This window comes from Phyllostomus hastatus, unplaced genomic scaffold (assembly GCF_019186645.2).
Source record: "Phyllostomus hastatus isolate PE091 unplaced genomic scaffold, TTU_PhHast_1.1 phas_contig_34, whole genome shotgun sequence".
Classification (NCBI taxonomy): Eukaryota; Metazoa; Chordata; class Mammalia; order Chiroptera; family Phyllostomidae; genus Phyllostomus; species Phyllostomus hastatus.
In genome coordinates this window covers 46569455-46582369 of record NW_025333857.1, presented here as the reverse complement: position 1 = coordinate 46582369, position 12915 = coordinate 46569455, and the positions used below count along the sequence as shown (strand labels likewise).

Sequence of the window (12915 nt, the reverse complement as noted above, 5' to 3'; positions counted from 1 at the left end):
GCTGGCCTGTGAACCAAAGGGTCACCGGTTTGATTCCCAGTCAGGGCACATGCCTGGGTTGTGGGCCAGGTCCCCAGTAGAGGGTGCATGAGAGGCAACCACACACTGATGTTTCTCTCCCTCTCTTCCTTCCTTTCCCTCTCTCTAAAAATAAATAAATAGAATCTTTAAAAAAATAAACTATAGCTCTAAGAATAAAGTAAAGAGAATATTATTTTAAAGAAGTAGAATAGCTCTTGCACAACTAAGTAAGAGTCATCCTCCAAAGTAGTGACCTTGGAAAACTTAATTCATTCCAACAGCACTCCTATTCAAAATATTTCTAGAATTCCTTTTTTGGAACTACAAAAAACCCACCTAGCCAACTCACAAAACTGTGAGACATAATTAATCACTGTTTTAAGCCACTAAGTTTTAGGGTGGTTTATTATACAGTAATATGCATATATGTGAGACAGAAATGTTTAAATCACTATAATTTGGGGGATATTTAAAAGAAAATGATTCATTTTATAGAACAACTCTAGCTATGCAGAACCCTCAAAGAATATGTTAGTCCGGATAACAGAGTTTGGCTTTATGCTTACACAAATAGGATATAATACTTCAAAAACCAAGGAAACAATATTTGGGAAGAGAAACAACTCCAAGACAAAAGGGACCAGCAGTAGGTCCCCAACTTTCTCCTCTTGAGTTTTTGCTTTTTGCTGTGGGGTCATCTAAACCCTATCTATACTGATTTTAGAAAAACCCTGCTCTCCTTGATCTCACTGTGGGTAAAAATAACTTACCATTTTTCCCTGAGCACACTAAATATACAGCTGTATTTTCTTTTTTAAAATAAATGTACAAGAAAAGAAAGGAAGTACAGAAGTATAAAAACAAATAAGTTAAATAAAGATTTTAGGATACTAAGATAAACAAGTAAAATATAGACTTTGGATCCTGGGATAACTAAACCCTAGCCAGAGGCTGGCTGGCCCTATTTTGCTCTCCACCTAGTTATCAATTCATTGTCCTTGACCACAGGACCCCATGCAAGAAGTCAAAAACACCGCAGCCATTTCAGAGCTCACTGTCTCATCTTCCTGGACAAGATAAAAGACTATTTTATTAAACCAAGAATTACAGAGGACAGAGGTTTCTTCTTTAATTGTCAAAATTAATTTTAAAAACTTTAGGTATTTTGGTAAACCTCTTTTAAAATGGATACTCTTATTTATATACTTCTGTTTATATAAACTTTTTATTTATATACCTTTGTTTTCTATACAATATATAGACTAACACAACTTTTTCTTGATGATTCACTACAGGGTAGGGCAAAAGGAGGTTTACAGTTGTGAGTATAATACAAGAGTTTATTCTTGTAATTATTATTTATTAACTGTTGTATTATTTTCCATACAGACAACTGTAAACCTACTTTTGCCCCACCCTGTATTAATGCTAATTAATACACAAGGCTAAAATACAGTTTTATTCTCAATTTCTATGAAAGACTTACATACCAAATCCTCAACCCACATGACTGTGTTAAGAAGAAATATGGTTCACTTTTGCCATTTCTATTCAACAGAGTACTGCCTAGAACAATTAAGCAAGAAAAAGAAATAAAAGGCATCTGTATCTCTGTTTGCAAATGACCTTATATGCAGAAAACTCTAAAAGTTCTCCCCCAAACTGTCAGAACAAATAAATTAATCTGACAAAGTTGCCAGACACAAAATCAACACATAGGAATCTATTGTGTTTCTATACACTAGCAATAAACAATCTGAAAAGGAAATGAAGAAAACAGTCCCATTTACAATAACACCAAAAACAATAAAATACTTAGGAATAAACTCAACCAAGGAAGCGAAAGACATACACTAAAAACTGCAAAATGTTGCTGGGAGAAATTAAAGAAGACACAAATAAATGGAAAGATATCTTGTGTTCATGGATGATTGTAAGACTTAGTGTTGTCAAGACGTCTATGTGATGACACAGATGGACATTATGCTGGGTAAAATAAGATAATCACACAGAGACCAATACCGCCTGATTCCATTTCTACGGGGCGCCTAAAATAGTCAAATTCATGAATCGAAGAGTGGAATGGTGGTTGCCAGAGGCTGTGGGATAAAGACGTAAGGAGTTACTTTAGCAAGTAAAAAGTTCTAGTCAACAAAATGAAAAAGCTCTACGGATCTGCTTTAGAGCAATGTACTTATGGTCAACATTATATACTTAAAAATTTGTGAAGAGGGTAGATCTTGTTATGTATTCTTTTCACAGTAATAATGAAAAAAGATGCTAATGCTGTCCAAAGCAATCTATGGATTTTATACGATCCCTTTCAAAACCCTAATGATATATATTTTTTTCAGAAATAGCAAAATCCAACCCTAAAATTCATATAGAATCTCAAGGGATCCTGAATAGCCAAAACCATCTTGAAAAAGAAAAACAAAGTTGAAGGACTCACATTTCCTTATTTCTAAAGTTACAACAAGACTACAGTAATCAAAAGAGTGTGGTACTGGCATGAAGAGAGACATATAGGCCAATGGAATACAATAGAAAGCCCAGAAATAAACCCTGGCATATCTAATCAGATACTTTTCAACAAGAATACCAGGTTTAGGCCCTGACTGGTTGGGCACCGTCTCACAAAGCAAAAGGTCACCAGTTTGATTTTCCATCAGGGCACATGCTGGGTTGTGGGTTCGGTCTCTGGATGGGTTGCGAATGAGAAGCAACAGACTGATGTTTCTCTCTCACATTGATATTTCTTTCTCCCTCTTTCTCCTTCCACTCCCACTTTCTAAAAATAATAAAAATCTCTAGAAAAAAAAAGAATACGAAGTTTATTTAATGGGAAAGGACAGTCTTTTCAACAAATAGTGTTGGGAAAACTAGTATTCCCATGGAAAAGAATGAAGTTGGACCTTTATCTTATACTACACATACAAATTAACTCAAAATGGGTCAAAGACCTAAGTATGAGAGATAAAACAAACAAAAAGCTTAGAAGAAGAAAACAGGGAGAATGCTTCATGACACTGAATTTCGCAATGATTTCTTGGATGTAACACCAAAAGCACAGGTAATAAAAGAAAAAATAAGTACATTTGACTTCATCAAAATTTAAAACTTTTGTGCATCAAAAGACTATCATAAGAATGAAAAGGCAACCCATGGAATGGAAGAACATATCTGCACATCACTTATCTGAAGAGACTTCTATGCAGAATAAAGGACTCTTACAGCTGAAAAATACAAAGGTGTACAATCCAATTTAAAAATGGGCAAAGGATATCGATAGACTTTTCTCCAAAGAAGATAGAAGAATGGCTATAAGCACATGAAAAGATGCTCATCATTACCAGTCATTAGAGAAATGCAAGTCAAAACCATAATGAGATACCACTTCAAAGCCATTAGGATGAGTGTTATTTAAAAAGGAAAGAGAAAATAAGTGTTGGTAAAGATGCAGAAAAATGTGGATTCCCACACTGCTGTGGGAATGTAAAATGGTACAGCCACTGTAAAAATTGGTATGGCGGTTTCTCAAAAAAGTAAATACAGAATTACTATACAATCCAGCAATTCTATTTCTAGCTACATACCCCAAAGAATTGAAAGCAGAGACTCAAACAGATATTTGCACACCTATGTTCACAGCAGCACTAGTCACAACAGTTAAAGATGGAAGCAGCCCAAGTGTCCATGGATGGATGAATGGATAAACAGCAGGTAGTATACACACACAATAAATATTATTCAGCCTTAAAAAGGAAGGAAATTTGGATACAAGCTATAACTTCAAGGGAGAACCTTGAAGACACTAAGTGAAATAAACCAGTCATAAAAAGACAAACATTGTATGATTCGACTTATGTGAAGTACCTAGCATAGTCAAATTCATGGAGAAAGTAAAACAAATGATGGTTGCCAGGGACTTAGTGGGAGAGGGAATGAGGAATTACTGTTTAATGGGTATGGAGTTCCAGTTTGAGAAGACGAAAAAGTTCTGGATGTGGACGGTGATGACAGCTGGACAATATGAATGTACTTAATGCCACTGAACTATATACTGAGAATGGTTAAAATGATACATTTTATGTTATGTATATTTTAGCATGTACACAAAAGACTAAACCAGAGGTTCTGCTATAAGTTATACTTTTTCTTTAGAATCCACCTCTCGCCCCACTCCCACTGATGGCTGTCTCAGAGCCATGTTGATATCTGGTCACTCAATAATACACTCATTTTGCATGATGCACTCATTTGACAGGAACTATAATGTCATATGCCAACCTCTGTGTGGGTGTGTTCTGGATAACCTCAACACAGACCAATCAAGCTGTCTCTATAGGGCCTGCCTTAAGCGAACATGCAGTGAGCCATTTCAGTCAAGTGACTTTTGATAGGGTGCTCAGTCACTGTGTGTCAGTAACAGGGGAAAAGGGTGACTTATTGTCCTAAATCTGTAGGGAGAAATTAGAACACAAGCCTCCTCATGAACTAGGGTTACCAGATTTAGCAAATAAAAACACAGGACACCCTGTTGTTTATCTGAAATTCAAATTTAACTTGGCATCCTGTATTTTATTTGGCAACGCTCTGAGGTATTGGAAGTTGAAGAGAAGAGAAATAAAATAGTCCAGAGTATTCTGGGGTTACTGAGGGCTTAACAGGGACCCTAGACAGGAAAAAGTAAAAATGCATTGATTACCAAAAAAAGATACTGGTTTCCAGACACCATGGTCATGCTTAATCCAGCTCAGGAGCCCCTCCCTGCTTTAGGTTTCAATGATCCAAGATGTACTAATAAAGATTGGTTGGGGGTGGGGGAGGGAAAGAGAAACTGAAGGATAAATCAACGCTACAAATGGATGGGAACTTACCCAGACTCCTGTTAGGCAGACCTGGCCTCAAAAAGGGACCTTAAACACTTAACACAAAAATCAGAGGAAATCTGCTAGCGCCTGCTTGTCTTCTGTGTCCCCAAGGATGTATTAATTTCCTTACCCCAATAAAATCTTGCCATCCCTTTTAAACTTCAGGGCGGGGGGAGAGGAGGAAATCAGATTTTGACTTTGGCCTAAAGCAGAAAAGAAACAATGGTGGTAAGTGCCCAGTGGCCATACAGCAGGAAGGACACATGTAACAGAACAGCAGGGACAGTGGTGGGATCTCCCTCCCCATAAGCCATACCGCTGCCTCCTGAGAACTCCAATCACTATTTTTACCTACCAACTCTGAGCCCTAGTTACAATAACACCATTACAACTTGGGCAATTACTTCTTAGCTTATAAACCCCTGTAACTTTCCAGCCATTGTTTCAGTACTCAGCAATATTATCTACTGCCCCCATGGAACCTGGGCCCAAACTTAGGTCTCCGAACCCTGTCTTTCTTCCAGGATTCTGAATCTGTTTAGGTCATCCTCTAGGTATCAGTAAAAACAGGTTCCAGGTGGTCTGTTCTTGGAGAATTCCATCTTTAAAAGGCCCATGTTCTTGTTTGCTATCGACACTGTCCATGTAGTGGTAATCCCTGTCTGACTCGGGTCTGCTGAGACATCAGTGGCCCACGTGGCCTGACCACACGACAGGAGTATTTAGGAATCTTTGATATCTACCTCTCACCTAGGCCTGCCTGGGATGTCTACCTTTCCAGTCTCTGAGGTGGGGACTGGGGTCATGGTGCAGTTTGGGTATCCAGGAGCTAAGAGGTAAATAACTGAGATTCTTCTTTCCTCCAACCTGTCCTGAGGCAGCGGCTGATCAGCCACACTGAGTCAGCTTTACAGGCCGTGGCTAGCCTCCAGAATTCTTCCCTAGAGGGAGCAGTTAGGCTCTAGGACAGGAGGAGAGGTTTCCCTGGGCACAGCTCTTTCAGGATTATCTGGGTAGCCTCTAAGGCACTAACCACTACAAATTTCTGCAGCCCCAGCCCTGATTTGTTTGTTTGTTTGTTTGTTTGTTTGTTTAAAGCATAAGTGGAAAACAGCTGATACATACAAGCTTGTATGTAAATAAAATTAGACGCATGAATTGAACGCTAAATACATTCCGTTTTATGCTCCCAATATGAGCACCACAATTAACACTCCCCACCCCCAGCCACCACCATGCCCTTCCTTTTTTACCCTTTCATGTACCTAGTGACACCCTTCCCACTAAAGCACTCTGCCTCACAGCCTCTGCATTGGGCTCATTCATTCATTCATCCACTCGTCAGATGTTTCCTGAATGTTACCAGGTCATGCACCGTCCTGGGCACTGCGGATACACATGAACAGTGTGTGGTCCTTGCCTCTAGGGCAGTCCCCGGGCAAGCCTGGCGGTCTCAAGCCAGCCCTGGGCAACAGAATCACGGTGCCCTTCGCAGCAGGTAAGGGCAGTGGCAGGGGGCTGGCGAGCTGCCAGACCAAAGGTTTTCCCAAGGTAAAACTGGATGCGCGAGAGATCCCATCCCGACTCGCTTAGATACCCACTTAGGAAGCAGGGACCAAGGGGCGAGGGCGCAGAGGACCCGGATTGGACTTACTGCCGCAGTCGCGGGGCTGGATGCTGAGCCTCCGCGCTCCCCCAGGGCCGTCACAAGAGATGTGGGTACAACGATGACTACTGGGCGCGAGTCAGCTGAGCGAGTGTCTCCGAAGGGACAGTTTGAGGAAACAGTCGGGGTGGGTCTGGGGTGACGCCCAAAGGAGTAGGTGATCCTGGGCGTTTGCAGTTCAGTGGATGGCAGAGTTGAAGGGTCAGGAAGAGGACTGAGGAAGAGTTAGGTCCACAGAGTCGGAGCGGACCCGGAGCCTGGGGCTGAGGGAACGACAGGACAGAGCTGAGAGGAAGGGCGAGGTGCTGAGTGAATAAGTGGGCAGACAGAGGGTCCTCTCCCAAAGGATCATCCAGAACGTGAGGACAAAGCGTCCCCGGGACCCCGCTGGGCCACGAAAGGGTGCCCCTACCTGGTCTCTCGCCTCAGCGTGGTCTGTCCCTACAGCTGCGGCGGCGGCGGCAGCAGCGTCTCGCGCCCTCCAGGGGTTGCGTTGCAGCGGGGACAGGCCAGCGCCCCCCTCCTCTCCATGCGGGTTGGTAACGTCCGGCCCCCCCTGCAGCCACGAGGCCGATGGTCCAACCTGGGTTGCCCACCAGCCGCCCCTCCGGACAGCGCCTATGGTTCGGCCCGCTGGGCTTGCTGGGCTCGCCCACCTCTCTGGTTCTCGCTGGGATGGGCGCAGCGAGTCACGCGCAGTGCTTTCCCGAGAGGGGAGCGGCGAGGCTGCGGCCATGGCCCCGCCTTCTGCGGCCTGCGGCCCGCCCTTTCGGGGTGGTGTCCGCGGAATCGCGGCTTGGGTGCGCTAGAATCTAGAACCCCGGGGCGCAGGCCAACTGGTTTTGAAGACAGGTGCACTTGCTCACCCTCCACCTCCACCTCGCCCACTCCGCGTAAGGTGGCGATGATCAACCCTCACACCTCAGTAAAACCTCTTGGGGAAAATAGAAAAACAACAAAACTAAGGCCTGATCTCAGCCTAGACCGACTGAATCAGAATCACTGGGGTGGTGCCCAGGCTTTGGTATTTTTAAAAGTACCCCATGCCACTGTGGATTGAGCGTGGGCCTGCAAACCAAAGGGCCACCGGTTCAATTCCCAGTCGGGGCACATGCCTGGGTACGGGCCAGGTCCTCATTTGGGGCGTGTGAGGGGCAACCACACATCGATGTTCCTCTCCCTCTCTGTCTCCTTCCCTTCTCTCTCCAAAAATAAATAGTAATTTTTTTTTTAAAAGGAGCCTCGGTAAAATCTGGAACTGACTCGCTCCTTTGACCAACTTTAGTGAGGTGCCCCTGAGTCTTCTGCTGGACTTAGGCTCGAGTTTGGGCTTCCTCTCTTGCCTTAAAAATCCAATTTAAGCAAGAAACCTGGTAAATCAGCTTAGTGAAAATTCCCCACCCTTGGTTATTTGACCACTCTGGCTATCTTATCCTGGGCTGGTGTAAGCAAGAATTCTGTTGAGTCAGTCTAGCAAGAATCCCCCTTACCCCTGATGTTTCCTTAGTAATTGCTATGGTGTGGATGCTGTGGTCCGCGTGAATGCTATAGACCACGTGCTATGGTCCGAAATTCATATGTTGAAATCTTAACACCCAAAGGTATTAGTATGGGTTGGTCAAAAAGTTCATTTGTTTTTTTCTGCTAAGATGGCTCTAGTAGTTCTTAGTTGACTTTAATGTTTAAACAATTTTGTTAAATTGTATTGTGAGGACTGTCAAGTCAGTATACATTAAAAAAAAAATAATTTACCAAAATTGGTGAGTTCTTGTGTAGCCATTTTAATATTGAAGATGGAAGAAAATACACATTTTTCAACATGTTATGCTTTATTATTTCAAGAAAGGTAAAAACAACTGAAATGCAAAGAAAAAATTTGTGCAGTGTATTGAGAAGGTGCTATGACTGATCAAAAGTGTCAAAGATGGTTTACAAAGTTTTGTGCTGGAGGTTTCTCAGTGGACAATGCTCCGTGGTTGGGCAGACCAGGTGAAGTTGATAGCAATCAAATGGAGACATTAACTGGGAGATAGCCGACATACCCCAAATATCCAAATCAATAAAGTTATTGGTGAAAATAAAAAATGTGCCTTATTTTATGGAAGAAAACATATGGCCTTTTTGGCCAACCCAATAGTGGTGGCCTTTGGGAGATGATTAGGTATGAGGGTGAAGCTCTCATGAACGGGATTAGTGCCCAAGAAGATCTCATGGAGTTCCCTAGTCCAATTCTCCAGGTGAGGGTATAAGGAGAAGTCTGCAACCTGGAAAAAAATGCCCTACTCTGCACCCTGACTTTGGCCTTCCAGCTTCCAGAACTGAGAATTTCTGTTGCTTATAAGCTACCCAGTCTGTGGTATTACAGCAGCCCAAATTTACTAAGACTTGTAATTTTCCATCCACTGACCCCACTCCTGTTCCTTGGCTACAAATCCCCACTTGTCCTCACTGGGGTCTGAATTGAGCTCAATCTCTCCCCCACTGCAAGACTTCAGCAGTCCTAAACTTACCATGATAACCCCTTAAATAAAGTCTGCCTTACCATCTTGAACTAGTGTCCTGAATAATTTTTTCTTTAACAGAACTTATGTGCTTCCCACTCCTTATGACAGACAGGGTATGTGTGAGACATTGAGGACCCCACGGCCTCCTTCTTCTAGCCAGAGGGGTTGGGGATGGGGGCAGGTGGTCATTCACCAAATAGTTATTAGAAGTCACTAGGTTCCATGCTCCGTGGAAGAGTTAGAGACTGAGATTTATGCTCTAGCCATTCACAGGCTTGTTGGGTCACAGTCAAGGAAGCAGATAAATGTCACTTTGTATAATGCATCTTCAGGCCTCACAGAAGTAGTGTGACCTGAGTTTTGAAGAATGAGTGGGAGACAAAGAGTGTGGGAGATATGCAAAAGAACAGAGGGGCAAAATAACTGATATGATGGAGGTGTGGGATGCAATGAAGAGAGCACAGCAGAAATGGTTGGGGTCCCTGGCCGACATGGCTCAGTTGGTTGGAGCTTTGTCCTGTAATGGAAAGGTCACGGGTTTGATTCTTAGCCAGGGCACATACCTAGGTTATGGTTAGATCCCTGGTCCAGGCATGTACAGGAAAGCAAGCAATCCATGCTTTTCTCTCACTCACATTGATGTTTCTTTCTCTCCCTTCCTCTCTCTAACAGCAATGCAAAAAATGTCCTCAGGTGAGAATTAAATAATAAAAAAAGTCCCTTTTGCAATATGAACTCATCTTTAAAAAGCAAAAGAAAAAAAAAAAAGAAATGCTCAGGGGTGAGATGACGAAGAGCCTCCTGTGGCATACTAAGGAGTTGAGACTCAGCGGTAAGCAGTGGAGAGACACTAATGGGCTTTCTGCAGATTATGGCAAATCAGATACAAATATTAGAAGTAAAACTCTGAGAGTGAAGCAGAGAGGGCTTAGACTGCCAGCAGGACCAATACAAAGCCACAGCTGCACATTTAAATGGTCCAGGGTGAGGACTTATCTCAAAGTAGGCCAGTTAGAATCACTTCCCAGAGAACTGGTATTAGGGGAGAGAGAACTACACCCTTACTCATGGTTAAACTTGTAATGGAAATTTGTAAGTGACTTGCCAAATGGCCTGAGTAGCAAAGAAAACCAATTTGCTGAGAAGAATCAATCTGTTGCTTAGAGAGGAAACCAATCTAGACACAGAGAGACAAGTCCCCAGGTTCTTGGGGCCTTCCAGCAGCTGGCTCCACTTCTCAGCGAGGCCCAGCTTGATTCCTGCCCTGGGTCAGTAACACATACCCTTCCATCCGGTCAGACAGTCTCATTTGGCAAGTGTGGGCCACTGCCTGGTGTTCTTGGTAAGGGATAACTTCCAAAACGGTAAAATGATGAGTCTTATGCAAATATAAACTAACACATATCAAACTCACTAGTTAATGAGGGAACCAGTAAGATACTAAAACTAATTCAAGTGAGGATTTGACTTTTAGAAATGTATGTTTTCCACCAGACAAAATTAATTTGCATCACTGGGAACAAGGACTCATTTGCATTGTTATGGGCAGAAACATTTGCATTATTACCAGCATTTGAACAGATTTGCACTTTGGAAATCTCCCTCTAGTTGGAGTGTGAATATTGAATTAGAGAGGAAGGTAAAAAGACCAGTTAGGAGACTCTGTGTTAATTATGATAAGTGAGGGGGTCTGAATCAGGGCAGTGACTGAGGGGTTACGTAAGAGGAGATAGAGTCAAGAGAGATGAGACTTTAGTTAAATGTGTCTTTGGGAGCAGGTTGGAGGGGTAGAGTACAGCGAATAGTCCAGGGTGAACCCCAGGATCCTCCAAATGCCGTCTGCTCCAAGACTCTGTGCACATATCTTACAAGATTCAAGGCTAGAATTGCAGGGAAATGCTGGCGCTAGGACACTGCTCCCCTGTCTTCCTGATTCTGGCAGTAGTAAAGAAGCTTATTCCCTGCCACAGGTTCTTAGAGAAAAAGGCATAGGTGAGCCAGATGGCCCCATGACCTCTCCCTGTTCCGGAGAGGCTGCAGATGAGGAACAAATGCAAACCTTGCCTCTGTAAACTGGAATTGCCTCTGTGTTTTTGCTACTGGCAGCTATTCAATCTAACTCGAGTAAAAAATTTCTTCAGTCAACCCAACTTCAAAAAACCCCTCATGTGGCTGTCTCTGGGAGTAAAACTTTATTAACAAGTCCAGATGAATAAAATAATTTCTAAACTTCAGACTTCAAAATTAAGGCTTTTCCTTTTTCTCAGCCTGGCTCTATTGCAAATGGCCGTGTTCGGTGGGAAATGGGGGTGGCCCTTGGATGTCTCCTTTTTCCTGCTTCTCCCTTCTCCAGTCTCCAGCTTGCTAACCCTGTTTCTCAAGGGTTTAAGCGCACTGGAGGGAGAAGAGATGAAGAAAGTTCCTACTCAGCTGGTACTATCACAAAATAATTTCAGTGCTTGGCAGCTACCTAGAGCTGACTCTTTCTCAAGGGGCCCTTTTGGAGGTTTTTCAGAGATTCCCTCCCCGTTGGTGGAGATTTCTCCTACACCTAGTTGCTTTAATGTGGGTGAATTTATTTCCTTTAGCTGGTTACTTTAAAACTCCTTTAGAAATAGCCAGGCATTTAAGAAATCAACTTTATTGAAGTATAATTAACATACAGTAAAGTGCACAGATTTAAAGTGTATAGTTTGATAAGTTGTGGCAAATGTGTACACCCAGGTAACCACCTCACGCCCCTTCACAGGCAGTCAGGTCCAGCTTCAGGCAACCTTACCCTTAATTAGAAATCTGTAGGAATTTAACAGCATTACCTCCTGCTTCTTTCTGCTGAGGTCTCCTCAGCCTTTCAGACAGTATCTCCGATGATGTAAAGGAACCCTACTAGGTCCCTTACATGGCCCACATCTAGTCTATGGGGAGCACCCGTGCACCCCTTGTCCTGAAAAACGGTGGGAGCATAGGCCAGTCTCACCACAGCCACCTCGTCTTGTTCTGCCAGCAAACAGGTTGGCAGTTGTTCTCTTGACTTTTTAGATTTTCAAGTTACAAGTCAGGCATGAACTCTCAAACACACTAATCGTATCAATCTCTCCAAGAAATTTCCTCAAAACCTTCTCAACTTTAATTGAACTGGGGCAGGGGTCGGGGGACTCAAAGCCTACTAGCAATTCCATCTAAGGATCTTTTTCCAATGTCTGAATTCCTGTCCCTTTTCTCAGTGTGAGCGAGGTGATTTAAGAGTTGCAAACTTGTTTTACATACCCCCGTTTTGCAAGCCTTGCACAGTCATCTCACACCTCATTTTGGAATGTGGCATCTGCTGCCTTGGATCCTCAGCAGAGACTGAGATCAGATCTCCCCGAGATGCATTGAAACCACTAGGAGAGGATGCCAATTGTTTGGGGGGTTGGAGGGGATGTTATTGGTCCAAATTGTAGTTTTACAAATTCCTTAGATGGGAGACCATGGGTGAACATGTTACATAAAAAGAGGCTCCTAAAGTAAAATTGGAAACCAGATACCAAAGGATAAGATTCATCTTGCAAGAACACCGTAAAAGACAAGTTTAGGACAAAAAGGAGGTGGTAGATTTCATCCCTTTACTATTTGTTGAAAAGCATTAATAATCTAAGTGCTAGCAGTCTCCTGAGTCATAGGAATACAAAAAACGATCCAAAGTTCTTGTCCTTGAGGAGATAATAATGGCCTAGCAGAGAAGACAGAAGTAAACCACCAGTAAAATAGGCATGTGAGTGAGAATATATTCTGCTCTTGGGAACTAAAGATAAAGAAAAATGTACAAGGTGGTCTAGTGCAAGCAAGAGGCACCTAACTCAAGAATAGG

General features: G+C 42.9%; 1 protein-coding gene across 5 annotated transcripts in view; it reads right to left on the bottom strand.

Moving 5' to 3' along the window:
- The window catches only part of RUSC2 (RUN and SH3 domain containing 2), a 56933-nt gene extending 49677 nt beyond the window's left edge, over positions 1-7256 (bottom strand). The window contains exons 1-2 of one of the 5 annotated variants that reach the window (XM_045840358.1): positions 6974-7256; positions 6550-6846 (exon numbers count right to left, since the gene is read on the bottom strand). The gene's annotated coding sequence lies outside the window, so the exon portion shown is untranslated. The remainder of the gene's footprint in view (positions 1-6549; positions 6847-6973) is intronic. The other 4 variants (XM_045840355.1, XM_045840359.1, XM_045840356.1 and 1 more) reach the window with 4 other exon arrangements.
- Positions 7257-12915: the final 5659 nt, after the last annotated feature.